The 27,362-nt window shown below is 39.3% G+C and overlaps 1 pseudogene; it reads right to left on the bottom strand.

The window, feature by feature from the left end:
- Positions 1-125: 125 nt before the first annotated feature.
- Positions 126-27,362, bottom strand: part of LOC138242516 (zinc finger protein 271-like) — a 681,240-nt pseudogene continuing 654,003 nt past the window's right edge.

Here is a 27,362-nt window from a genome sequence, read left to right as displayed (position 1 = left end):
TATGTGGGCTCTTCAGGTGATTCAGTCACTAAAACTATTCCCACGCTGACTGTGTGAGTGCGCTGGTGGGCTCTTAAGTTATTTGACTGACTAAAAGTCTTCCTACACTGATTGCAGCTTAATGGTTACTCTCCTGTGTGAATACGCTGGTGGGCTCTTAAGGTACTTGACTGACTAAAGCTCTTCCCACACTGACTGCAGCTGAATGTTCAGTCTCCTGTGTGAATGTGCTGGTGTCTTTTTAAGTGGCTTAACCGACTAAAACTCTTCCCACACTGACTGCAGCTGAATGGTCTGTCTCCTACGTGAATGTGCTGGTGGCTTCTTAAGTTGCATAACTGACTAAAACTCTTCCCACACTGACTGCAGCTGAATGATCTCTCTCCTGTGTGAATGTGCTGGTGTCTTTTTAAGTTACATAACTGACTAAAACTTTTCCCACACTTACTGCAGCTGAATGGTCTCTCTCCTGTATGAATACGCTGATGGACTCTTAAAGTACTTGAATCACTAAAACTCTTCTTACACTGGCTGCAGCTGAACGGTCTCTCTCCTGTGTGAATGTGCTGGTGATTTTTTAAGTAGCTTAACTGACTAAAACTCTTCCCACAGTGACTGCAGCTGAAAGGTCTCTCTCCTGTATGAATGCGCTGGTGGTTTATTAAGTGGCTTAACCGACTAAATCTCTTCACACACTGACTGCAGCTGAAAGGTCTCTCTCCTGTGTGAAGGTGCTGGTAGGGATTCGAAATGCTAGACTGACAGAAACTCCGCTCCTGTGTGTGCCGTAATGGCAGTTTATCCACTCTATCTGAGCAAGGCCTTAAGTGATTCTTCCTCATCCTCTGATTGTGCTGGGGTCTCTTATTCTGCAAATGCTCCATGGAATGGTCTTGCTCTGGGTGCTGAAACAGAGCTGTGTTTTCTCCACCATGTCCTTCAGTGTGCTGTTCAGCAGTGTGAATCATCTGGGGCTCCTTCTCCAGCTCTCTGAGACTAAAACCGCCCAGCTCATTCAGTTGTTCCTCTCTTTGCCCAAGAACAGACATGCTCTCCAGTTCATTAAAACTTTCAACAGTTTTCTCAGTAACCAGATTTTTAAACCTGTGTGTAAAGTCATCGGATACTAAGGGATCGTATAATTGTTTTAGACTCTGCAATGACAATCTCTCCACTTGAACAGAACAAGGCCTAATTATTATCAAGCCCTGTTGGAGCTGCCGTTGTTCCTCCCTGTACTGACTCTCCTCTGGGTGCTGTAACTCAGTACTATTCTCTTCACCAGGGACATCAGTCTGCTGCTCTGCAGTGTCAATCAACTTGGGCTCCATGTCTTGCTCTGGAAGATTTAAAACATCCTGTTCTTCACTGTGCTCTTGTACAGTGACACAGCCCAGTTCATTACAACCTTGTGTAATGTTGTTTGTGTTCAGATTGTTAATCTTCTCTGTAAAATCATCACATACTAAGAGCCCAGGTGTCTCACTCTCAGGCTCTGTCTTCATCATGGGCACAGAGTCCAGATCCTTGACACTCTGTCTGCTGTCAGTGTGCTTCTCACTGAGTGTCTCTTTCCCTTCTGCAGCAGTGAGCTCTGTCTCCTGCATCAGACTGGAGCCCCACTCCTCCTCACTCTGCTGCTGTTCAAGAGAAGCCCATTCCCCAGCATCAGGGAAATCACTAGACTCTGATCCTAAAAAACACAGGACAGGAAACCAAGACCTTTATAATAACAACAACAACAACAACAACAACAACAACAACAACAACAACAACAACAATAATAATAATAATAATAATTAACTTTATTTTATATAGCACCTTTAATGGTGACTTCTCAAAGTGCTTAACATGATGCCAACAACAAAAATATAAGCATGATGAGAATACGCTGTTTGAGGAGACAGTAGATGGTAATGCTGGGCGATAATTCGATAACGATAATTATCGCGATATAATTTTTCTCGATATAATTTTAACAAAAGTTTGATAAATGTTTGATACATATGTTTATGCTTTGCGCATGCGCACAAAATACTACGAGTGCGCGTGTGTGTTGCAGACCAGGCAGCTAACGTGGTGTTGTTAACCCACACGGTGGTGGCTGACAGGATTGAAGAGTGGAGAAATGAGCGACACTGAAGCAAATGTAGTGCTGCCAATGACCAGCTCGAAGGACGATGACATCATCGACAGAAAAGGTCATTCAACTTTGGTAATTTGGAGATATTTTGGCTTTTTACGATCAGACATAAAACAGAGCAGCGTGCACAGCGTTCTATTAAGATATTTATTTTGTACATTTTACTCATGCATATTTTGACATAAAAAAGACTTGAATACTCTCTACTTCAGATTTGTTTAATGTTTCTGCTGTTTGGCAAGTGTTTATTGTGTTCTTAAAATAAAGAGTTGTTAATTTACCAATTAACTGTCTGGTTTCTTCAACTTTCACTCAGGAGAAAAGATCTGCCTTTAAACTTGAAAGAAATAATGATTTGACATTTATCGTGAAAACTATCAATATCGACTGATATGAAAATTTTTATCGTGATAATGTTTTTGGCCATATCGCCCAGCCCTAGTAGATGGTGGCACAAAATACAGTAGGAGCAGATGGGTAAAGAACAGGTAGATAAAGGCTGTTCTAAAGAAGAATGTTTTGAGTCTGGATTTAACAGAGTTTAGGGAAGGTGACTCTCTGATATCCTTGGGGATAGAGTTCCAGAGTTTAGGGTTTAACAGAAGGGCCTGTCATTCACAGAGTGTAGATGGACTGGGGGACAGATAGGAGACCAGAAACAGAAGAGAGAAGGTTGCAAGGTGGGGAGTAGATCGATATTAATTCAGACAGGTACTGAGGTGCCAAGCCAAGCAGAAACTTATAGGTGAGCAGGAGGATTTTTAAGTCGACAGGAAACTTGACAGGAAGCCAGTGCAAGGACTCCAGGATAGGAGTAATGTGAGCAGTTGTACTAGACCTGGTTAGGGTTCTGGCTGCCAAATTATAATAATAATAATAATTGCTTACACTTATATAGCGCTTTTCTGGACACTCCACTCAAAGCGCTTTACAGGTAATGGGGACTCCCCTCCACCACCACCAATGTGCAGCATCCACCTGGATGATGCGACGGCAGCCATAGTGCGCCAGAACGCTCACCACACATCAGCTATCAGTGGGGAGGAGAGCAGAGTAATGTAGCCAATTCATAGAGGGGGATTTTTAGGAGGCCATGATTAGTAAGGGCCAATTGGAAATTTGGCCAGGACACCGGGGTACACCCCTACTCTTTTCGAGAAGCGCCCTGGGATTTTTAATGACCACAGAGAGTCAGGACCTCGGTTTTACGTCTCATCCGAAGGACAGCGCCTGTTTACAGTATAGTGTCCCCATCACTATACTGGGGCATTAGGACCCACATGGACCACAGGGTGAGCGCCCCCTGCTGGCCCCACTAACACCTCTTCCAGCAGCAACCTTAGTCTTTCCCAGGAGGTCTCCCATCCAGGTACTGACCAGGCTCACACCTGCTTAGCTTCAGTGGGTTGCCAGTTGTGAGTTGCAGGGTGATATGGCTGCTGGCCGTATTTATGGCCAGCAGCCAAATTATGGACATACTGGGGTTTGTTCAATGTGGATTTAGAAACCCCAGAGTGTGGAGTGTTACAATAGCCGATTTGGAAGAAGACAAAACTGACCAAAACGCTGACCAAGTGGAAATATGTAAATGCTGAAAAGTAAGGAGCCTAATATTTAGCCCTGAACTTTAATACGTGCTTAGAGAAGTGCTCAAAAGGAAGTAATATCTGCACAAAAAGTAGCTTAAATTTTAAACTTGAGATGGCAAAGATATTATTTAGTAGCATGTAATTTAAGTTTTAAAAACTAATTTCCCAAACTTTAAATGCATTCAAACACATTTAATCTCTTTTAACAGATAAAGTGAAAAGGGACTGAAAATACAGCAGACTAGTATTTTATGTAACATGTTTTTACACAAATTCATGTATAGCCATTTAACGGTGAACAAAAAAATTCAAATACTGTAAATAAAAATGTAAAGAATGTGGGAAACAAAAATTCAATTCTTATACACCACGCAACAGAAACAGAGCTCCTCTTCAGGAACTAGTCTCTAGTTATCATGCAGCATCTCCATCGAGGAGGAAAGGCAAGTCAAGAGAAATTAAGCTGTATCACTGGTTTTATTATACTTTAAACTACATGCATGCACGTTCTAGTACACTCACAATCAATGTGTGTTGTTTAAGCAGAGGGGAATAAGTGCATATAAAGGGGTAAAAAGTATGTCTACTGTAATAATATCACAAGTACATTACATTTACACTAACACTGCACTGAAAGAGAGAGAGGGGTTGATTCAAACACACCGACTGGACACTCCAGTACACTAACACTGCACTGAGAGAGAGAGGGGTTAAAACACACACTGACCGTACACTGGGATGAGTTAATATAGACACAGGCCCTTGAGGACTGTAATTCTTAAACCTATTAAAATTATTTTGTATACACAATCATTAGTATACATATAATAATATAAACCAATACATCGCAAAACTATATATATATATGTCTACTTTCCTAATTACTGATTCAGTGAAACAATTGTTTTCAGCACCGTAACCGTACAAAACACTTCAGTTTCCACTAAAGAATCCCGTTGCTACATCACAAGTCTTTCCCACTTGACTCTGCATCTCTCCACTATATTCTCACCAGTGAGGAAGTTAAAGACACTGTTTTTAAACTCACACACACCTTGACTACATACATGTCACCCCACTGACCTGAGAGCTGCAGTTTCGTGTCCATTTCTTCCTTTATTCCTGCAGGGACTTCACAGGGAAGCGTGTGTCCAAAATGATCTGTCTGTCGCCGATCTCCTTCTGCTCCCGACTCCTTCTCCCACAGCTGCAATCTCAACTTCAGGCTCTCGTTTTCCTTCTTCAGCTGCGCCACTTCACTCCCGACACTGTCTTCCACACACTGTGTGATTTTAAACACGGCCTGTCTCACCTGAGTCTGGGAGACGCTGCAGAGTTTGTTTTCAATCTCATCCTCGGAGTCAGACATCCTGTTTCGGAACACATGTGAAACTTCATACACGATCGATTTGAGCAAATCCTCCATGAAAGAGTGAAGCGTAGTTTCCAGATTGAACAGTAAAATTGCCATATTTAACCAAAGTTGATCACAAATCCAGAGAGATTGCTGTGCTGATACTGATATGACAAACACTATGACTCCTACGCACCTACGGGTCTATATTATTGCAAGGGTTTGAATTCACACCTAAAGCAGGAACAGGAACTGAGCGATCACTCCTCCTACATCCTACCACATGACTCACTTCCTTAGTGATTGTTGCTATGCACTTCACATGAAGGACTTTCAGTATGTTGTATCTTGATGAATTTACAATGAAATAAAATAATAAAAATAAATGTAGCCTTGTTTACAAATATATGTATATAAAATATACACATCAATATATTTACACATACAAATATATATGTTGTATTTTCATATATTTCCAGACCCTTCGCCTGTATTGAAATAAATAACAGTACTTAAACGTGTATTGAAATAAAGGCATTAAACTTTTAATGTAATGGATCCATATCTGAACAATGTCTGCTAATAGACGGTAATGTGGACAATTCCTGTTGCCAATTGGTTTGATATCTCCAAGACATCAGGCATTGAAAATATTGTTTTAAACAGAACATGTAAAATGGAATGTAGGTCAAAAACCTTCTGATAATCTAAGTACACCATGCTACATGTTCTGTGCATCCATTAGTTTATGGGCTTTTATGGGATTTAATTAGTTAGACAAATTATATTTCTGCTTACAATAGATAGTTTTATATCTATATTCATAATAAAGATTGGTTTTATTATAATTGATGATTTCTATAATTTATAGAGATCCTTTGTTTCATTTTCAGAAAAAAACAGCAATGTTGATAGAATAAGAAAAATAAAGTCCCTAAAAGACTGTGATTTGAATGAAGTCTTTTCTGTCCACATTAACATTTTTAACATTTACAGCTGACAAACCAGCAGCATTCTGACAGAAAGAGCAGTTGTAAACTCATTGTTTCAGTTGTCCAGAGGAGCAGAGTGACTGAGAGGTCAGAGCTGTTAGCTGGTATTGTCAGGGTGAGAACAGCTCTCCAGCTCCCTATCATTGACTTCACACCACCTGAGTGTTGATGCTCTTTCTCTCCTGCTCGTCTCCTCTCCACTCCCATCTTTTGTTCTTTTGTTTGATTTATCAGCTGCCCCTCATACATGAAGGAGGCACCAAAGCCAAAACGTTCTGTCTCTTTTCTTTTCAGTATGGAATAAACCTTTACCTGCTCCTGTCTCATTCACTCTCTTTTTCACCTTGTCTGCAGTCTCACATCCTGCTGCTCCATTATCTGCAGTTTCTGTCCAGAGTTTCACCTCCTGCTGCTCCATTGTAAAAATGACTGATGAGTCACAGAACTGTTCTCACCTGTTAACACCCAGTAACATTTCTGCCCTGGTGGCAATTTAAATACCTGATTCTGTATTTTAATGTGTCTGTTTTGTGTTTAATGTCTTCATCTTGCTCTTTTTGTAATGAAATTGTTGTACTTGAAGTTGTAAAACTTAACCCTTGGTTTACCATGAGATTTTGACGTGATTTCTTGTTATAATGTTCGTCTGCATTTGAAACGTTTATATTTCACTATATTTACTAATAATCATACGTACTTATACATACTCCATGTAGATAATGTAAATGAAATCACATGTCACAGTAAAGGCTCACACACCGAGAATTCTTGAAGAATAAAATCACACTGCACAACTTTGGAACATCACGTCCAAGTTTAGTGACAGCAACATTAAAGATTTTAAGCTAAGACGTTTCAGATCACTTTTTTATGAAAGGTTCAAGCAAAGTTGAATAACTTTGCAAGAAACATTTCAAAATCTCAATCAAATCCAGTACGATCCCAATGGATCAATCTGAACTTTCTCCATCCCGACCAGTTGGGAAACAATCTTATGGTAAAAAAATCACACGAAACCACACAGATTCTTTAATGCTTACATCATAATGTTATTAGACTAGGACACTGATGTGAATATGTGTTTGGGTTTCGATTCGCCGATTCTTGTTAAAGAATTGGTGATTTATGATTACAGAATCAGTAGCATCGGAAAGCAGGAGCTCTGTTTCTTAGCAATCTTGAAGGCATGTCTATGTAGAGCACAGTGTGAAAATCTGTACTAAAAAACACCAAGTGCTTAAGATGACATCTTCTTTTACCATTGCAACTTTTAATCTCAGGTGTACTTTTAGAAGGCATAGAAAGAACAGTTGTGTCGACATTTGCATCATACAGCAGAATGGCGCAGTAGAAGCATGCTGGGCCCATGACCTAGAGGTCAATGAATTGAAACCATCCTCTGAGTTTTATGGAAGACTTAAGCACACCATCGGGCCAATGTAGTATAAGAAAAACAAAGATAGCCAAAATCTCTTTCTTTAAGTCCCGTTCTAAGTTTCTTGCTTTTGTGAGCAAACTTACCCAGATCTGCAATATTTTAAAATATATGCCTTTGTTTAATTGGAAATAACTAAATTATTGGTGATATCCAGTTATATACTTGAACGAAACAGAAAAATAACAATTATGACCTACATTTTAACACACTGACCAGAATAATTGAAAAGCTTTGATTCAGAGCCCTTGCAGTTAGTGTTAATTAGAAAAACAACAGTGCTGAAACCTGAGCACAAGTTCAGCTGCTCTCCAGGTTTGTTCCCCACTGTTTCTCGTTGCAATTGAGCTCAGAGCTGGAGATGATCTCTAGATAGAACCGTGTTAACTAGTCCGCAGCTGTGTGCTCCTTTCGAAAGTTTGTTGCAATTGACCCAATGTGTGGTTCTATAGCTGTCAGGTGCAGTTCACTTACATAAAGGGCATTTATTACTGAGGAGCCTGAGTCAGGTAGTAGACGAACCTACAATCTTCTGATCCACGTTATCCATTGCATTACTGCCCTTCCTCTCACATTGCTGAACTGCACCAGATTGAGCTCAGCTCTTATATATATATAGTATATACATTCTATATGTATCCTCCACATAGTATATGGTGTGGTGCAGTGGCTAGGGATCTGTTCCTGTGGCTGAAGGTTGCCAGGTCGTGTCTCATGGCAGGCAGAGAAATCCTCTTCTGTTGGGTTCCTGAGCAAGACCCTTAAACCCAAGTGATCCAGGGCCACTGTATAAATGGTTGACCCTGTGCTCTGACCCCACGTTTCTCTGTGTATCTTATGGAGAGCAAGTTGGGGGTAGGTGAAAAGACAAAATCCTAATACATGAAATTGTATATGACCAATAAAGTGGTCTTATATATGTGTTATCTTATCTATCTATATATATGTATTATTATTATTATAAGTAATACTACAAATACCAGCAGCTAGCCCCTCCCTACAGCTCTTTGATTACCATCCACTGACTGCTCCTCTGTCAGGAAGTGTGAGGAGTCGACACACTGGAGATTATAATGCTAGAAGCAAGACAATTACATGTCAGGAGAAACTTAAAGCTACAGCAGCAGGAGTAGCAGTAACCGCAACAAGGCGGGTAAAGTTCGGCTTTTCTCATTTTCTTCTGCAGAGCCACTGTGTCAGAATGCACTGCTCTGGATATAAAGGGAATTGTGGCTTCAGATCATTTAAACTGAGCTCTGCATTGTTTTATTCATGCTGCCTACATGCTTTGAATTGCTGATATTTCCTGCATGCATTTCTTTTTCAGGTTTCATTAAATTCCTCACATTTGAGCCAACACTTAAATATTTCACTAGGGGTCGCATAATACGCGGTGCAAACCTTATTTACTGTGGATTGCTGTGGCACATGAAGCTGTTTTATTCAGTGGGGAGGTTTGATGCGCATATTACAAATCGAGCGGGCGAGTAAGAAATCCAAGAAGAAATCCAATTAAAAGAAATTAAAAGAATCCAAGATGCGTAGAAAACTGCAGATCTTAAAAATGCAGAACAGTTACATAGTACACTGTGCTGCACCTTTTATATTTCGGTCTTACAAATTTGAATACATACCTTACCGCAAATCGTGCCTTGATTACAGACACCCCAAACAGTTCTTAATTCACAAAGCAAAGGCTATCTAAATGTGCCTCTGTTCCTTTCCCTTTCAGGATATTGTTAAAGATTAGAGAGTACCATAAGTGTGAAGCGAAGAGAGAAACTCAGAACGGAGCTTTAATAAACACAGGGAAAGGGAGTCTTCTCTCGCATTTCAGTGAATCTAGGGTGTGCTCATGAACCGAGCATAGCAGAGGATGAATTTGACCCATTTATGTCTGGGTTATGGGACCTGAATGCTTCCACTGCATCACTCACCGTAAAATGCTGTAAAAACAACTGTTCTTTCGGTACTTACTAAATGTACTCCTGAGATTCAAAGTTTCAATAGTAAAGGAAGGTGTCACCTTGAGCACCCTGTGTCTTTTTAATACAAATCATCACACTGCTCTACATAGACCTGTCTTCAGAATCCTTACGATTGCTGAGAAGCAAAGCTTTTGCATTCCGAGGATACTGATTCTTTCACCGTAAATCCCCAATTCTTCAACAAGAATCAATGAAAAACAAACACTTATACACACTTGTGTCCTAGAGTGAAAGCAATATGATGGAAGCATTTGAGAATCTCCTTCACAGCACATATTAGAATTTCAATTTCTTCCCCATTGCAGAGTGTGTATGGGCGCTCCCTCAGTACCCTAGTTTGTAAAACCACGACTTAAAGGTCGAAGCACTTTTTAATATTCTGGAGTCTCTCATTTGATGGCCAGAAAAAAATTATGTCAGAACTTGAAAAGCTTTCTAAAATTGTTTGGTGCTTCTTATTAAAAGAAATCATAAGAGCACCTGAACAGCTTCAGGCTATCGACTGCTTAATATAGTGATCAGCAGCTTGATAACCAGTTTATAAGGGTGAAAATGATCCTGGAAGCACAACAAGGTTCTAACGGCTGTTTTGGGTTTTACAACCGAATAACAAAACGGCTTCAATTACGACGATTAGACTCAGCGAAACTTTAACGCCTAAGATATTTGCAGGAATTGTAAGTGTTTTGCACGTGTCGAACTTCAAGAACTAACCAAGGCAACCACAGGAACAACATCAAGAAGCACAACCAATTCCCCATTTAAATCTTTCCTGTAAGTTGTGCTTTGCGAAAGCATGAAGTAAACCCCCAGATTGCTTTTGAACATGTACAAAGTATTTCTGATGGAGCGCTATGTGCAAAGATTTAATAAGCTTTACCCCTGCCAATGATTCAGCATGAAGAAGTAAAAGTTTCACAGACAAAAGCAGCTTGCCACTGCAGCCAGTACTAAATGTACTTGCCGGCACACTACCATGTGTACTGCCTCATAAATGATCTTGGCAGACTTTGTTCCCTACATAAATCTGAAAGTGCCAAAGAACATTGTCTTTTAGAAAGTCTATCTCCAAACACCTTGTGCAGCCTCTCAACAGACTAACAAAGAGCTCTTTTACTGATCGTATCGCAAATCAGAGGAAACAAGGTCTTAAAACAGTTACATTTGGCAGTGGTGGGATTTGAACCCCTGCCCCCAGAGAGACTGGAGCCTAAAATAGAGCACCTTAGACTGCTGGGCCACGCTACCTTCCACAGGGGTGGGCTTTCTCACATTGCTGGCTTGTAAAATGCCAGGGGCTTCAGCTCTTGTCATCAGATCTAGTGGAATCATGATGCGTGGAAGCGACTGCACCTTCATCTTTTGAGATGTTTTCAATAGAACAAATGCTACTTTCAACAGCACAAACCGGCACAAACATAGCAATAACGAAGGAGGTGGGTTTCATCCTTTGTGCTGTTTGTGGGGGTGCAACCCCACAGCGATCTACTGAATTGAAGAGCAATAATCAAAATCCTCTGCTATTACTGTTGCTTTTTTCATAGTTTCTTCAAATCCTTCATTTGAACATCGATTATGAAGGATATTGATGATAATATCACACGAATTGTGGTTTTCTTGTGATCACCAATTTTATTAAAATACCAGCCTTTCTTACAGTTGTCTTGCGTGTTTCATAATGTATAATAGCCCCCCTCGCATCCTCAGCTAACACATTTTAAAATTACTTTAGATTGTACAGCATGTATGTTTACATTTATATTAAAATTAAAGTAAATATACTATCAACATACATACAGTGCTAACCTAATAATTCTTGTCAGGTTCTCCAACAAATCTGCGTTGTTATTTTAACGTTTTAGCTGATGATGCAACGGGAGTATAAATGAATTCTCCCGCCAGCCATTAAAAGACCAAATTCCATGGGTGAACATTATTTTCTCAGATGTTGCCGGTAATATTGAATTAAGTTCACAACTGTTGTAGTAGTTCGTCCGTGAAGTTCTACACGTGCAAAGCACTCGCAATTTCTGCTAATATCATAGGCATTAAAGTTTCGCTGTACTAACGAGGAGCGTTTGTGCGCAGCTGAGCGTGAACTCTGATACTGTCAGCAGACATTTCCAAATACGTTTTCGCCTGCTCTCATCTTTTTAAAGACGGTCATAAACGCTCAAGAAGTAATTCATTCGAGTTTGAAGTCTGTTTCTGTTGTCTTGATGAAGCGCAGCCTTATGTAGGAAACTCCCTTTTTGAAGAAGTTTGCCGTCACCCTGCAAGGGAGAAGAGCCATCAATCACCGAGACAGCCACTGAGACAATTAACATTAAACACGTGAAATGCGAGATGTTGTGATTTTTTTTCCGCTTAAGGCTTCGATCGTTTCTACTCTAACGAGAAAAACTTTTTTATTAGATGTGAGATTTGAACAATCGTCTCCAGGGGAAAATGCGACCTGAACGCAACGCCTTAGACCACCAGCTATCTTTCCTATGGTACTTATAATGAATTATATATTTTATTTCTTTCTACTCGTTGATAAGAAAAAAAGTGAAATCATGTAATTAGGGAAATGTCTTTGTTTGTTTCATGGGGAAAACTAGCACGGGCAAATGTAAAGTTTAGAGCAGCGCTCAATAAAAACGATCAGAAACCGAAAGCGCTTCTTAAGCGGATCAATATATTCCGATACTGGTGGTTCCGCGGAAGAAATAAGAAAAGCCGAACTCAAAGCACTGTGTTGCCATTGCGGCTACTCTGGCTGCAACTGCTTTAAGATCTGCTTAGCGGAAAGTTGTAGGAGGTCAGACTGGTTTGCGCTGTCTAAATAACAGTGTGCGAATTTAAGGTTATTTAAATAAGAGTATTTACAATATAACTCATGCTCAAAAGCGTTAATCCTGCACTGGCTGCTATTTGAAACGCCTTCATAAATGACGCGTAATAGAGAGTTATGCAGCTGGCTTTTTTGCTTCACAATACATTGCAATCAGGAAAATAAATCAATTTGAAATATGCAATACAAGGTCCGTTCCCGGAAATGAAACCTGTTTTACACTGACGTCGCTCCTTTTGAGATAATCCAGATTGTGAAGACGACTGCACCCTTGCAGATCATAATATTACACAAAGGCTGTAAAGCACACTCTGAATCGATCCGAATATTTGATTTCCGCGATCCGTTTAGGCAACAACAGGCAACGTAGCACTTCTCCAGCAAAGCATTTCTCAGTTTAGTGAACTACTGGTGCTTTCACCACACCGTTGTATGTAGCTAGTCAGGATGGTAAATGGTCTAAACCGCCAGACTGAAAGATGTCTTTCTATTGCTTGGGTATTCTGGTCTCTGAATAGATGCGTGGATTTAAATCCCACTCCTGAGAGGTACTCGCTTTTCTCTGTCTTGCATTTTTCCCATCTTGTTGTGCTCGCTGATAATGACAGGAAGAGGAAAACGGAGAAACCGCTTTGCGGGCACATGATGGGCAAGGAAATGCTCCGTGAATACTTCAATGTGATCAGCAGAAAGTCAAATAGGCTTCGAATTTCTGCTTTAAGAACTGTTTGGGCTGCCTGTAATCGAGGAAAGATTAACTGCAAGGTATGCATTCAAATGTGAAAGACCGAAATAAAAAAAAAACAGAAGAAGATTTATTAAAACATTGTTTTCCTTGCTATTTGTCCTGTATTACATTATATGGGGTCATTGTGAAACCATCCTGAAGCCCTAAGGAATGCAGTTACTCTCCCAGTGACAGCGGCAGGAGCACAGAGATTATATCAGAGCTCGAGCAGAGAGTTCGAAAATCTAGGGAAATTGATTTATAGAACATTTGATTAAACTTTCCTATCTGCTCGGTCTTACTGAAGTATTTGAGCTTTTTTGTCTATTTCTATACTATACAGTAGATAGTGTTTAGCCAGAGAAGAGAGATATAAGCTCTATAACCCCACAGTAACCGCCGATTCCAATAACCTTAACTAAAGCAGGAAGATCAGTTTCTGCTCGACACAGCTGTTTTCTGAACTGTAAATCTCCAACACAGGCTGGAGGCGCTGTGTGTCCAGGCTGAGCGGTAATATAAGAAAAGACTCAGCGAGCTGCAGGCGCGGCTCATTACTCTGCGCTCCCCGTGAGGAATGCGCGTGTCCTCCCTCCGTTATGACCTTCAAACACTCCTCATAACATTAAGCACTCCTCTTAACTCTTAGCAGAACATTTAAGTTTCACAGAAGCAGTACGCCAGCACAACCAATATTAAAACAGTACGATTTGCACTGACTGGAAAGTGATCTCAGCAGATGTTGTTCCCTGCATAACGCTAAAGGTGGCAAAGCGCATTTGGGTTGAGAGGACGCAATAAAGCTTTTGTTTTCTGCCTTGATGTGAAGGTGACAAAGTATCTCTAAAAACTTTGCTAAGGTTATCAGGAGATGGTCAAAACACTATTCCAAAGATTGCTTTCCAAGTCAGAAGAAAAAGGGTCAGAGAAGCATTTGGCAGTGGTGGGATTCAAGCCCACACCCCTCAAGAGACTGTAGCCTTAAACCAGCAACTGAGCCCACTTGGCCACACTACCCTCAGTGTCTCTCTCCTTGTCTCATTACTTGTTCGGAGAAAGCCGGGTGCCCTTCACTCGTCCAACCTCGTGGCGTTATGACCGTGGAACCAACTGCACCTGCTTATTCTGAGAATCTTCCCCTCTCATGGCGAGATCTCGACTTCTTTAACACCTCTGGATAAAGTTCTTCTGTGGAGCAGGCTTCAGACCTTGATGTCATTTTATTTTTACAGCAGCATGCATCCTGAAACTTTTTTTCATATTTTTATTTGAACAACAAAAATACATATAATACAAATTAGAGCACATATGACGTACCAATAACATCGTCAGGGGCACGTGATATAATGCAATTACACTTTCTGAAAAATCTACTGTCCAGGCAAATGTACATGCTGGTCTACGGGGCTCTTTTCTGCACTGAGCTGCTCGTTTGAAATCCAGAAGGCAACACAGACGCGCTCCTATACCAAGAGTCTTATCTGGACCACCTGGGTAAAAAAACAGGAAACCTAAGCACTAATCCATACTGACAGCTTTTGAAAAGGAGCTCTTTAATATTCACAAATACGAAGACAAGGTATAAATACTCCATAGGTTTAAAATTCAGGAATATGAATGGTCAATTGTTTACAATTGCAGTTTTTATTTTTCGTATGATTAAGCGACTTTTTTACAACATGTAAAAAAAAACAGCACACCTAAATGACAAAAGCCTTGGAGCCACAGAGAAAAACAAATTGTGTTTAAAGTAATTTTAAAGGCTCGAGATAACATTGCACTATAAAAGCAATTGTTTGTCTTCTTTGTGGCGCTTACTTTATGTTGCTTTAGCAAATTTCATGCAGTTTATTTCTGACACAAGACATAACAAGCTTGTGTATTTATGACAAAAAAGCAGGGCAACAATTTCCATCGGCCTTGAACTTGAAATTGTTAAAAAGTAAGTTAAATGCACATATAGTAAATATATTTTCTCATATAATGGTGTGTTTTTTGTCTAAAGAATCCTTCATGAATGGCTTAACAGATACTTTGCATAATTAAAAAGAATATATATATATTTACGAATTTTAACGTTTTATACCATAAAGTTTAATTGTTAACATGAGCCCTATTTATCGATATCACCAATACAGTTCTGGATTTTATTCTGCCTTCCTATGCAAATATTAATTTTCTTTCACACAACAGCTCGCATGTATGGTACTGTAGCTTATTAGCGCCAGGGAGAAAAAGAATGTTGTTGGCTTTTAAATTAGAAACCATTTGCGTTTATACAAAATCACAATGCATTGTCGCAGACATTGGGACATCCTCTATTTAAACACCTATCGTTTTCTCTAATATTGGCTCCTGTGCTTCGGTCCAGTTGAGAGAGGAGAAGACACGGAAAAAAGTTGTGTGGCGCTGGAAGCTCTGGAAGGCAACGTAAAATATTGCTCTGTCTGTTGGTGGATTTGGTATGCACGTTTTTTTCAATGTAAAATGCAATGTACAAGGATCAAATTTGATTCAAAATCGATTAATGTAAAAACCAATAAAGCTCATGTTTTTTATCTAGTTTTATCTCTATCTTTATCTAGTTTTTCAAAGGTCCTTTAAAAAAATGTTTATCGCATACTTCTAAAATTACTAAAATAATAATTATTAAAATATCAGATTGTGTTTCTGCAACATTTCGTTCACAGTACGCCGTATTTAACAATAAAACAACACTCACAATGAGGGCTTTACACGCAGTCCGGGGTATTTTCCCCTTTTATATTTTTGCCACTTTATATAGAACCTGTTATACTCCCAAAAGTGCAGAGTAGCTTGTAAATAAAAATTCACCGCTGGTATAAACAGATGTGTGCTTTGTTTGCCTTTGTAAGCATTGGTTTCAAAAATAAGTCCACAATACATTAAAAACACAAAAAACACAAACTTAATAATATAACAATACAAAATCAATACCAAATCATAAAGCCAATTAAGTACCTATCCTTTGAAAACAGAGAACACCTTATCTACAAAAAAAATGTGACATTTGTATATACTTTTGAATTACAAAGCAGACAGAGTAGTCCCCGAATTCAAAGATCAGATCTTGGCCAATACAAGACAATCAGACGGGAGTTGAATTCGGAACAAGAGCCTCTGCTTCGTGGTTTATTGAGCTTTTGATCAACGTCTGAGTGAAAAAGATTAGCTATTTTAACTCTTTCATTAAAGTACCTTCCTTCGAGCCAGATTCAAACCAGTGACCTAAAGATTCCCAACTGTTCTTACTACAGTCCTCCACTCTACCAACTGAGCCATCAAAGGGCTGTCAGGCACTTTTCTCTGGCACATACTGCCGAATGTAGTGAAATGTTCTGGGTGATTAAAATCCCACTTCGACATCAGGTTTCCAACTTGTTCCTTATCTTGTTTACCTTGAATTTAAGCAGTGAACCAGGATTCTACTGTATACACTTCCAGGGATATCACAAAAGATTTGATGGGGCATCAATCATTCCAGGCGGAAATTGACTCCTTTTCTTTCTCGAGGGATCATATTAAACATTTCATTTGGATCGAGAAGAGGATCACCATGATACACATAACAAACAGTTTCATTCTGTCTTTATTAGAATCTGTATCACAGCTAATGCATGTAAAGGCACAAGTAATAGATTTATTTCGTGCTGAATAGAGAAGAGAGAAAACAACGTTTCTGAAAAAGGCTTCACAGCTGAAACATTATCTTTTCTCTGTTCTCTTTTCAGCATGGAATATACCTTTTACTTATTCCTTTGCAAACTATGCATGCTGACGCAGCTTCCCACCTGAACTAATGCATGTAAAGCCTTCGGTATGCGATAGTGAGAGTTCAGTTATCCCGGGGAGTGAAGATAACTGAAATTTAGTAAATTCATATTTAAATAGAGTGTAAATCTTCAGTGTTCTGTCACTGCAAATTTGTTACAGGAGTATAACGGAAGTGGGGACTGTACCCACGCCGACATTTATCCATTTGATGGAAAATCTAATGCTTTAACCACTCAGCCATCCAGATCTACACTAAAGCCCCTTTTACATGGGCTCATTTCTGAACAGATTGTCAGTTGTTTAACATTTCAATATGAATCGGATTCAAACATTTGCAATTATTCACCTATAAAAAGATCACTCCAACTAATCAATGGCCCAGCCATCCTGGGTTCACCTTTCCAGCTCTGTGTTACACAGTTCATTAAATATATTTGTTATATTTTTGAAGGGCATGGGACTGTAGGTTGGTGATTCCCAGGGGAAAACAGGGTTATTGAGCAATTGGGCATTCAGAGAATACGTTTTGTAGGTGAATGTAACCGTGCACTAAAGTAAAGAAAACCCTCTTAGATGAAGCACTACAGATGTAGCCCCTGAAAGTGTACAAGACTTACATTCATAGTACTGCTGACACAAATGTAGTCTCTACATCAGACCGAAATAGTAATGTGTTCGTTTAATCACGTGAAGGATCTCCTCGTCTCATTCATCAATGGAAATAGAAGCCATTAGAATACGATACGGTTCACCTTCAACCCCGCAGCTGATGGATGAGCTTGTTTCAGCTCTGTGAAGTTGGCCCCTCTACAAACAACACAAACGATGAAACCCACCTGTAATCAGTCTGTTTGTCATTACTATATATATATATTGCCATGTTACTAGAGCTTGTAGCTGAAGTTTACTAGTTGTGTTTTTATGATGATCAGCCTTATGTTGATTACAATATTGTATATAATGTATAATTTGAACTACATATTTTCCAGGTGTGAATGATTGTATATTTTCAGAATACATTTCTAAACCAAATCATTGGCTTGATTTACTAGTTTCTACCCCTATAACATCTATCTTTGATGTATAATAGACCTTTAACCATATATGTATAATAGTCCTCTAAAGTTATCCGTATAATAGAACTCCAACCATTTATGTATAATGAACATATAACCATAGATGTCTAATTGACCTATAGCGACATACGTATATTAGAATTTCATTCTAGAGGAATTACGGACCACATTTATACAGTACGTCTAAGATATGAGTTTAATAGACGTATATTCTACATGGTTTGCCCACTGGGATGTCCCGATATGAATTGAACAAAGCTAGATACACATTTTCTAGCCTTCATTACAAGACAGTTTATTTCTCAAAAGTGTGTTATGTTAAAAAGAGAAAAACAAAAATATATGGATGACAATATTTAAAAGATAAAGATTTTACTTTTGAGAAATTGTCATTTTATGTATCCAGACGCTTTTCAACCGCTGGGTTTAGAACTTTGCTCTGCTTCCTGCATCATTTTCAGTGTTATAAACTGGGTGTGGAGGTAGCGATCACTTTGTAGAGCAGTTGATAGGCTGGAGCTGTTCAGACTACTCTTGTTATTTCTCAAATGCTTCCATCATTTTTCTTTCAGGCTAGGACGCGAGTGTCTACATGTGTTTGGTTTTCGCTTCTCTGACTCTCATTGAAGATTTGTGAATTAACGACGAAAGAATCAGTAGCAAGGAAGGCAGAAGCTTTGGTTCTCAACGATCTTGAAGACAAGCCCATGTAGAGCAACGAGTGATGATTTGTACTACAAAACACCAAGTGCTCAAAGTGACGTCTGCGTTTACCATTGAAACTTTTCATTTCGGGTGAAAAACCAGTTGTGTTGAATAGCTCCCTTCAGCAAAAGTGTGCTGGGCCCCTTACCCTGAAGTCGACGAATGGAAACTATCCTCTGCTATGTGCATTTTGCGCATGATTGATAAGTACACCATCAGTTTAATGAAGTGCATTGAAACTGATTTTTTCTCTCGTGTGTGCAAACTTCACACTTATGGTGCTCTTTAATCTTTACAAATATGCAGATGCCCAAATGTATCTTTGGATGTTCTGAGATCCTTGATAGTTTTCTCAAATCCTTCAAATGAACATCCATATCAAAGCAATTATGTATATATATATTCCAGTTGAGGTACATATAAAAAATATCAACGTACATCTGTACAGTGCTCATTTAATAATAATTGTCAAGGATTGTCAAGTTCTCTCACAAATCTGTTTTCTAATTTTAAAATATTTTTGCTAAGGATACAATAGGTGTATAAATAAATTCTCCCGACAGCCAGTTGAAGATAAAATTCCACACATGAAAATGGTTTTCTTGGACATTGACTAAAGTACTTAATTCTTTACTTGTTGTAGTTCCACATGAGTAAAACACATTTCCTCCAAAGTTCAAAAGGGTTTGCACAGAAATCCCATCAATTTTTAGCGGAGATTATGTTTACATCGTAACAATCTGAGCTTGCACAACTAGCCCTTTGTTTAACAGCTGCACAGGGACACATTTTTTCACCATTCATACGTTTGTAGTTAAAGAAAATAAAATACTAGCATTTTCCTGCCAGCTGGTAGTATTTCTTCTGCACTGACGAAGAATAATCAAGAATTTTATTTAATCTTTCGCAGGCTGTAATTTCCAGAAAAAGAAGTGAATACTTGTATTAAGCTAAATCAAGCCGACGGAGATGCACTGCCGTTGTTTTTCTGCACTTTTCGTTAAAAGGAGAAAAAAATCACTGACATTTTTTTGCAGTTTTTTCTTCTATCCTGATAAGCAAGATTTGTATTTTATCTTCCAGAAGTTGTATGAATTTCTTGAAGTTCGGAAACAGCTTGTTCTAGAAAGGAAATGAACACTTGCTTCAAAGTAAATCAAGCCATATCTCTCTCGCTGTGTGTGCTCTTATCTGTCCATTTCTCTCTTCTTTCACTCTGACAGTCTGTGCAGAGTCTCTGAAGGGGATGTAACACCACTTGGCAAAGAAGAAAAATTCTGAGGCAGAATAAAAAATTATTCTCTTCTCTGTCAGATTCACAGTTTAGACTCACACTCAGACTGAAGTTCAACTCCATACTTCTCTCTATCCTCACAATCCAGAACAAGAGTTCATTCAGACAATCAGTGCTGCTTCATGAATAATATCAGAACAGCCTGGACTCAGGTCACATCTCCCCCTTTTCTCTTTTCTCACAGCCTCCTAGAGACAGAGAAGAGCTCCTGGTTCTCCTCTCCATGAACAGGGCTCAGGGATCACTGATCTGGCAGCTGTGGGTGTTAGGAATCCCTGGTAGGAAGATACACAGATCCTGTGCAGACGCAGACACGGGTGATAGATGAGGCAGGCGAACAAACCAAAACGACAGGCAAGGTCGTAGTCAAAAGGCGAAAGGCAAGTCGTAATCCAGGAAGTTCTCCGGTAGCAAACAGTCCGAGGCGAGAGGCGAGGTGCAAAGTCGAAAAGGCAGAAGGGGAATCCAAAATCCAGAATAAACGTGGTACGGGGAAAAACTCCAGGTAGAGCTCTCAAGGAGTAGACTCAATACTGAGCAGTGGGAAACAGGTGAAGAGGGTATAAATAGCAGTGCGCACCGCACCGTGAGTGTGTGCAGGTGGTTTAACTCGTGCGGCGGCGTTTGTTAATAATCACCCGCTGCTGGGGCTGATTAGCTCACTTACGATTTGATCTTGACTGCCTGGTGGTCGTGACAGTGGGCTCTGTTCCAGGTCAGATGCAAGAAGTTTTTATTAACCCTTTCCCGGACTTCCAGCCCTTCAGTATTACTTTCTTTACTGTATGTCAGCCTCCAAAGATGTTTTTTATAAACGTTTTATAACACAAGTGAGTGTGGAATTATCTTAGTATTTATGTAATTAACACCAGTAGTGACACTGTGATCAGTATATTGATTATCAGTAGCCAATGGTCTGAAGGTCATGTCTACAATAGTGACCAGTTGACCAGTCTGTAGCTCTGAGCAGTGATTCCACACCAGCCCTGGGATTCAGCGTCTCCCACACATCTCTCGCAGACAGTCTTATAAATATACAGTTAAACAGAGTCTGATAACAGTTATACAGTTAATTAAATCATCAAACCCGCAGAGGAACTGAGAGATCAGGAGTCTGAAGATTACACTGAAGATTCGTGTAAAACCCTTAAAAGCGCTTATTTCAGGGACTCGTGCTCGTTCTCGACTACTCCACATGGGTACACTTTGTAACGCATTAATCTGCGAAGTAAACTATTTTTTTCTGTTTAATGAATATCTTTCCTAGGTCCGTCGCTCTCTTTTTCCAACTGTGATGATTCGCTTCTCTCCACAGCCTGGTGTGTTTTCATTTAGAGTTGTTATATCTGTAAGAAAAGCCCCCCGGGCTCCGGACAGGAGTCTCCTCCAGCGGAGACTGCCCTGTTCTGTCAAAAAGAGCGCTGTGATGTCACAGACACTAACAGGATCGCCGGGATCAGAGAGCAAGACCGCGGGAGGCGCACGGAGAGCATGCAGGAGAGTTATTGATCACTTATCTATCGACAACCAATTAATTCAACTGAAGAACCGTAGAAAAATCGATTAACTTCACCGATTGGTGAGTATTGATTCTTTTCTTGACCCTGTTTGAATATCTAGAAAACAGTCAATAAAGACTGTATCAATCAATTACCATAATGTGTTTAGTGTTAATAATGTTCAATCCGAAATTAAACAATGATTATTCATATTATTATTTAGGCAACTGTATCCTAGAGCTAGAAAATTATATTCCAAGTTGATAAATGTATGTTACAGTTTAAATGCATTTTTCCAGTGTTTATAAATCATAAGAATGGTAACCACAGCGACAGGCGCCCCGTCGCTGCACGCCTCTAAGTGTCTCGCATTTGTCACAGAGAGCAGTGTGACGTCACGAGCAGCAACTAAAACTAATACCAGTGTCTTCATGTTAATATTAATGAGAGCACAACTGGTAGTTTTAATGCTAGTGTTCATGTGAGTATTAATGACAATAACGCTACTGATAGTTTTAGTTTTAATGTTCATTTTCATGTTAATATTAATTATAACTAAAGTGTTACTGTTAGAGTATTAACACCAGTAGTAATGTTAGTTTTAATAATATCATTACTGTTATTATTAGTAGTTTGTGTCAGTGTTAGTGATAGTGTTACTGTTGTAATATTAGTAGAATCAATTTGTGCTAGTTATTATGTATCTGTAGATAAGTGTATTTGTGGTATCTGTGTGTGTGTTGTCTGTTCATGTGTGGGCTGTGTGTCTGTGAGTGTCTGTGAGCTTGTTGTGTCTGTTAGTGTGTGAGCGTTTGGGGTCTCTGAGTGTGTGTCTGTAAGTATGTGTAATGTCTATTTGTTTCTGTGAATGCATGCCTGTGAATGTGTGTGTTTGGTGTGTGTCTGTGAGTGTGTGGTGTCTGTCAGTATGTGTAGTGTCTATGTGTCTATGTGAGTATTAATGATGATAGCATTACTGATAGTTTTAGTATGAATGCTAGTATTCATATTAAAATTAGTGAGAGTATATCTGGTAGTTTTACTAATAATATAAGTAAACATGTGAGAGTTTGTGATGATAGATACTTTTAATTTTAGTTTTAATGCTAGTATTCATGTTAATATTATACTGTGATAATTATATAGTGATAATTATACTGTTAGTATCAGAGTATCATCATCATGTTAGTTTTCATGACAGTATTACTGTAATTATAAGTATTATTAGTCTAGTAGTAGTTTTGTCAGTGTTAGTAACAATGATAGTGTAAGTTTTGGTGATGGTGTTATTGTTGTAATATTAGCAGTATCTGCATTAGTGTTAGTTATAGTGCATCTGTACCTAAGAGTGTATGCGGTGTCTATTTGTGTATATAGTGTTTATTTGTGTGTCTGTGAATGTGTGTGAGTAAGTGTGTGGGTGTGTATCTGTGAGTGTGTGAGTGTCTGATTGTGTGTATAATGTGTGTTGTGTCTGTGAGAGTGTGTTGTGTCTGTGGGTGTAAATGTGTGTGTAGGTGTATATCTGTCAGTGTGTGTAAATGAGTGTGGGCTCCACTGGTGTGTTTGACAGAAGTGACCCATCAACAGGTGTTGAGGTCCAGAGTAGCTTGTGAATTGAAACACTTTCTAGAGTCCAGACCAACATCCACTGTGCACAGCTGTGTATGTACCATGCACTGATCGATTGCACCACTGGACCTCTGTAAGGCAGGCTCATACACAGATTGTAAAACTGGCACAAACGTAGGGTGAAACACAGGGTTTTGGCTGTGGATACATCTCAACATGGGGGAAAGGGACAGTAAAATAGTAAGGAAAATACAAAAGAAGAAACTGAAATATATGCGCTCACTGTAAAGTAGGAAGAAGTAGAAAGCAAAACAGCTTTGCGGATAATGCGAAGCAACATTGTTTTGTGTCAATCAGCTCACGGATTTCACTTCATGTGCCTTAAGCTGTGCAATTTGTATGGTTGTTGAATGAGATTCTTCACAAGCCTGGTCAATTGCCAGTGGAGAGCTTCATGACACACACCTTCATGAAGACTCTCTTTAAGATGATTACACCTTTCATTGTCAAGTCGCCTTCTTTGCATACAATGGTAGCACCAACACCAAGAGAAAGGATGAGAAATGGCTTTTATCAAGTGATTGCAGTGTTTGTTTGACTGAGGATCCTTGTGTGCTGAACTGTGTAGTGCAGTAAAAGAGAAGGTTTGTGTCATTCAAGACTGTAACAGAACAGAACAATACAATTACAATGCTTTTATGAGCGTAAATATTAGTGGTACCTCACAGTTCTTATAATGGTGAAAACAGGAGAACCTTCTCTACATTTTTGACTGATGTATTTAAAAGGCAAGAAATACTATCATTATGCAATTGAGCTCCTCTAAATGTTGTAGACTGATTATAAAATGTATAGAATTAGGAACAAGTAATAGGTTTATTCCATGCTGGAAAAAAAGAAGAAAGAGAACACAACGTTTCGGCCGTGGAGCCTTCTTCAGGTGTGGAGTAGACATTCCTTACATTCACCCTCTACATTAGCAGAGAAAAGAAGGACAGATAGTTAGTGTCACTGGACACTGTCACTGGATGGCTGATCTCTTCTCCCTCATTATGCAGGCTTACCCACTCATGAAAAACTGTCCTCCAGCGATAGTCAGCTGCCATCACTGACTCAGACATGATGTTCATGTACATATTATACCTTAATTGTACCTGGCACTGCATTACAATAATTTGATCAAAATGTCTAATGAACAAACAATAATCAAATATTTTCCTTCCTTTAGTAGATAAAGTCTTTGTCCAAAAATGAAGCATTTGTTCCTTTCCTCTCCTACCAGCCTTTATAAGTCACCCAGTTTTCTCTGAGCCAACAGTGTGAAGTATGAGGCAGTCAAGGCTAACACAGCCGAGCGCTCTAAAGAGCTGGATTAAAGCTCCAGTCTCTTTGGGGGCATTGAGTTGGATTCCCACTGCTGCCAAATATCTCCAACTATCTCTGTGTGAAGAAGAACTTGTTTTTTTGTTGTTACATCCCTGTGGTTTAAACCAATTTCAGACCTATTAATTTAAACAACCATGCTGTTCTTATGGCACGGCAAACAAAAATAACATGACACCTCCTTTAAAACACACATTTGCTGCAGAGGGACCAGGAGAACTCAGCCTTATAGTGTAATGTAATTTTCTCATGCTTGTTTTCAGATAATTGTGATCGAATCTATGATAAGATCTATGACCCTTCATAAAGGTAGCACAGATATAACGTGCCACGTTTTCAGAGAATTGCATTAAATACAGGTCAGAAGAAAGTGACAAAATGTCCGCTAGACAGTTCAGCAATTTCATCAGTGTTCTCTGTTGTTCAGGTGTAGAGTGTCAGCCGTTACAACCAGGAACCATACAGTTTCAGGCGTCAAAAAGACTTCCCCAAAACCCTGATTCTCTCCTTGCTCCTATGATGGCATCCACACATTTCCTGCAACAAAGCCGGGATACAGTCTTCAACAACACAATTGAAAAGCTTGTTTAGAGAACCACACAGTGTCAGGCGTGAAAAAGACTCACCTAAACCCTGATCCTCTCCTTCCTACAATGATGTCATCCAAACAATTCCTGCAACAAAGCCAACAAAACGAGTGAAAAGAATATTCCCTAACCCTGCAATCTTTCGCAATGAAGGACTGTGTGTGGTCTGTGTTAAATACACTGTTCATCATTTATAATAATAATCATAAACCTTATTTTATATAGCTCCTTTAAAGGTGGCTTCTCAAAGTACTTTACAGAATGATAATAACAATAAAATAAAAAATACACAAGATAAGCAGGATGAGGATATACAGTTAGAGGAGACAGTAGATGGTGGTACTAAGTACAGTAGAAGCAGAGGGTAAGGAAAAGTTAAAAAAAGGTTCTTCTAAAGAAGAAGGTTTTGAGTCTGGATTTGAAGGAGCTTAGAGAAGGTGACTCTCTGATATCCTTGGGGAGAGAGTTCCAGATCTATGGGGCATAACAGAAGAAGACCCTATCACCCAGGGAGTGTTGACGGGCTTGGGGGACATATAGGAGACCAAAATTAAAAGAGCAACGATTGCAAGGTGGGGAGTAGGGCAATAATAGCTCAGAAAGGTACTGAGGTGCCAACCCATGTGGAGCCTTATAGGTTAGCATGAGGATTTTGATGTCAACACAAAACTTGACAGGCAGCCAGTGCAAGGACTACAGGATAGGAATAATGTGATCACTGATCAGGCATAGTGCAAATTTCTTCATTGTGGCCGCTGGTTCATTTTCGACTGTCAGCCTTTAATAAGTCCTCTATTTGACTTGATCAACACCAATCCCTAGAGATTAAATCAGTGAAAGATTTATTTGACAGTCTGTCCTGAGGTACGTCTTTCAAGATAGTCTTTGTCAGCTGAACATCAAGGCAGAAAAAAGCTTTAATTTTTCTACTCAACAGAAATGCTCATTGGTCCCTTCAGCTTTATGCTGGCAACAACAGCTGCCGAGAATCAGTGCAAACCGTAGTGTGCCATCAGCTCCACTTAATATTGCTTTTGGCTACACCACAGAGAGAATATAATATCATGCCAGTAGCAAGGACTCGCTCGTGTGTACAGAACTCTTCCATTGTACTCAGCCTCTTGATGTGGAATTGGGAGTCCAATCGTTCTGTACACCTTCTCACACGCCTCAATTCATCTCTGATCTCTGAGACTCAATACCCACTTCTGAAACTCTGAAATCATTCACATTTTGTATCAGCATTTGAAAGGAATTGGGTGAGAATTTTCTTACACTATTGTTATATTAGCATTACTGTAGTGTTGCTAATGTGCTACATGCAATTTATAATCCTAAAATTTTAAAATTCCCACATTTGTAGTTGATTTTGTGTGATCTTCACCTTCACACTATTTTATATAGTGCACTATGTGCCATTTATTGCTTATTAACGTACTATTTTTAACCAAAATAATATTAAGTAAGACCTGTATGTATTCAAATAGTATTATTATTATTTATACTTACTTGTCAAAAGAGGACTGCTGAGATTTTTGCAGATTTCTTCTTTGTTGAAAAACATGAAAGTATTAAACCAAAATGGCGACTAACGAATATCAGCAATGCATTGTGGTATATAACCGGAAAAGTTACTGTGTTTCCAATGTCAATTATATATGCGTTTATTAATGTTGTCAATATTACGGTTGCAATTTAACATTGATAATACATCGCACCAAGGTGCTCCCTGCTGTGTGCTGATGTGCAACTTTAACGCATGCAGTTAGTAAGGAAATGGTCACTGTTGTAAGGTATTATATATAATGACATTATGGAATAGGATGGGGACAGGCCTGGCGTCGCATGGGGAGGGAGGAGTGTCGCCCCCTCAGTTCTGGACAAAAGGATTTTTGAACACTTTCTCTTACTTAACCTGCACCCTAAAAAAAAGTTGTACTTTGTCAATGGTCAGATAACACTAATTGACACTAACATTCACTCGGACTGTTTGATGTGAAGGAGGGCTATCCGTCCAGGAACGGAACATATCAGTGTCATTATTGGGTGTCAACATTACGATCCTGTTTGTTCAGGTGGACCGATTCCTTGCAGTAGTTTATCCTTATACTTAAAATCGTTATATAACTAGACTAGTTATAGCAGTCTGTGCTTTCTGTTGGTTTTACAACTATTTTTTCTTGTTACCGTCGGATGTAGCTGCAAAAACGAATGCGTTAGGTATTATGTCGCTCCAGGCAATACTAACCGTGAGAGTGCTGAAAAATGTGAAACTGAACTTCATCGCAAATACCAGATTGCTAGTCTTTATTACAGAGATGAAGACAAATTTCAGTGGCCAAGTTCGTTGCAATCGACCCGTTGTAGATACCGATCAGCCTCAAGAA

This window comes from Lepisosteus oculatus, chromosome 14 (genome assembly GCF_040954835.1).
Source record: "Lepisosteus oculatus isolate fLepOcu1 chromosome 14, fLepOcu1.hap2, whole genome shotgun sequence".
NCBI classification, from domain to species: domain Eukaryota; kingdom Metazoa; phylum Chordata; class Actinopteri; order Semionotiformes; family Lepisosteidae; genus Lepisosteus; species Lepisosteus oculatus.
This window is presented reverse-complemented; position numbering and strand designations above follow the sequence as displayed.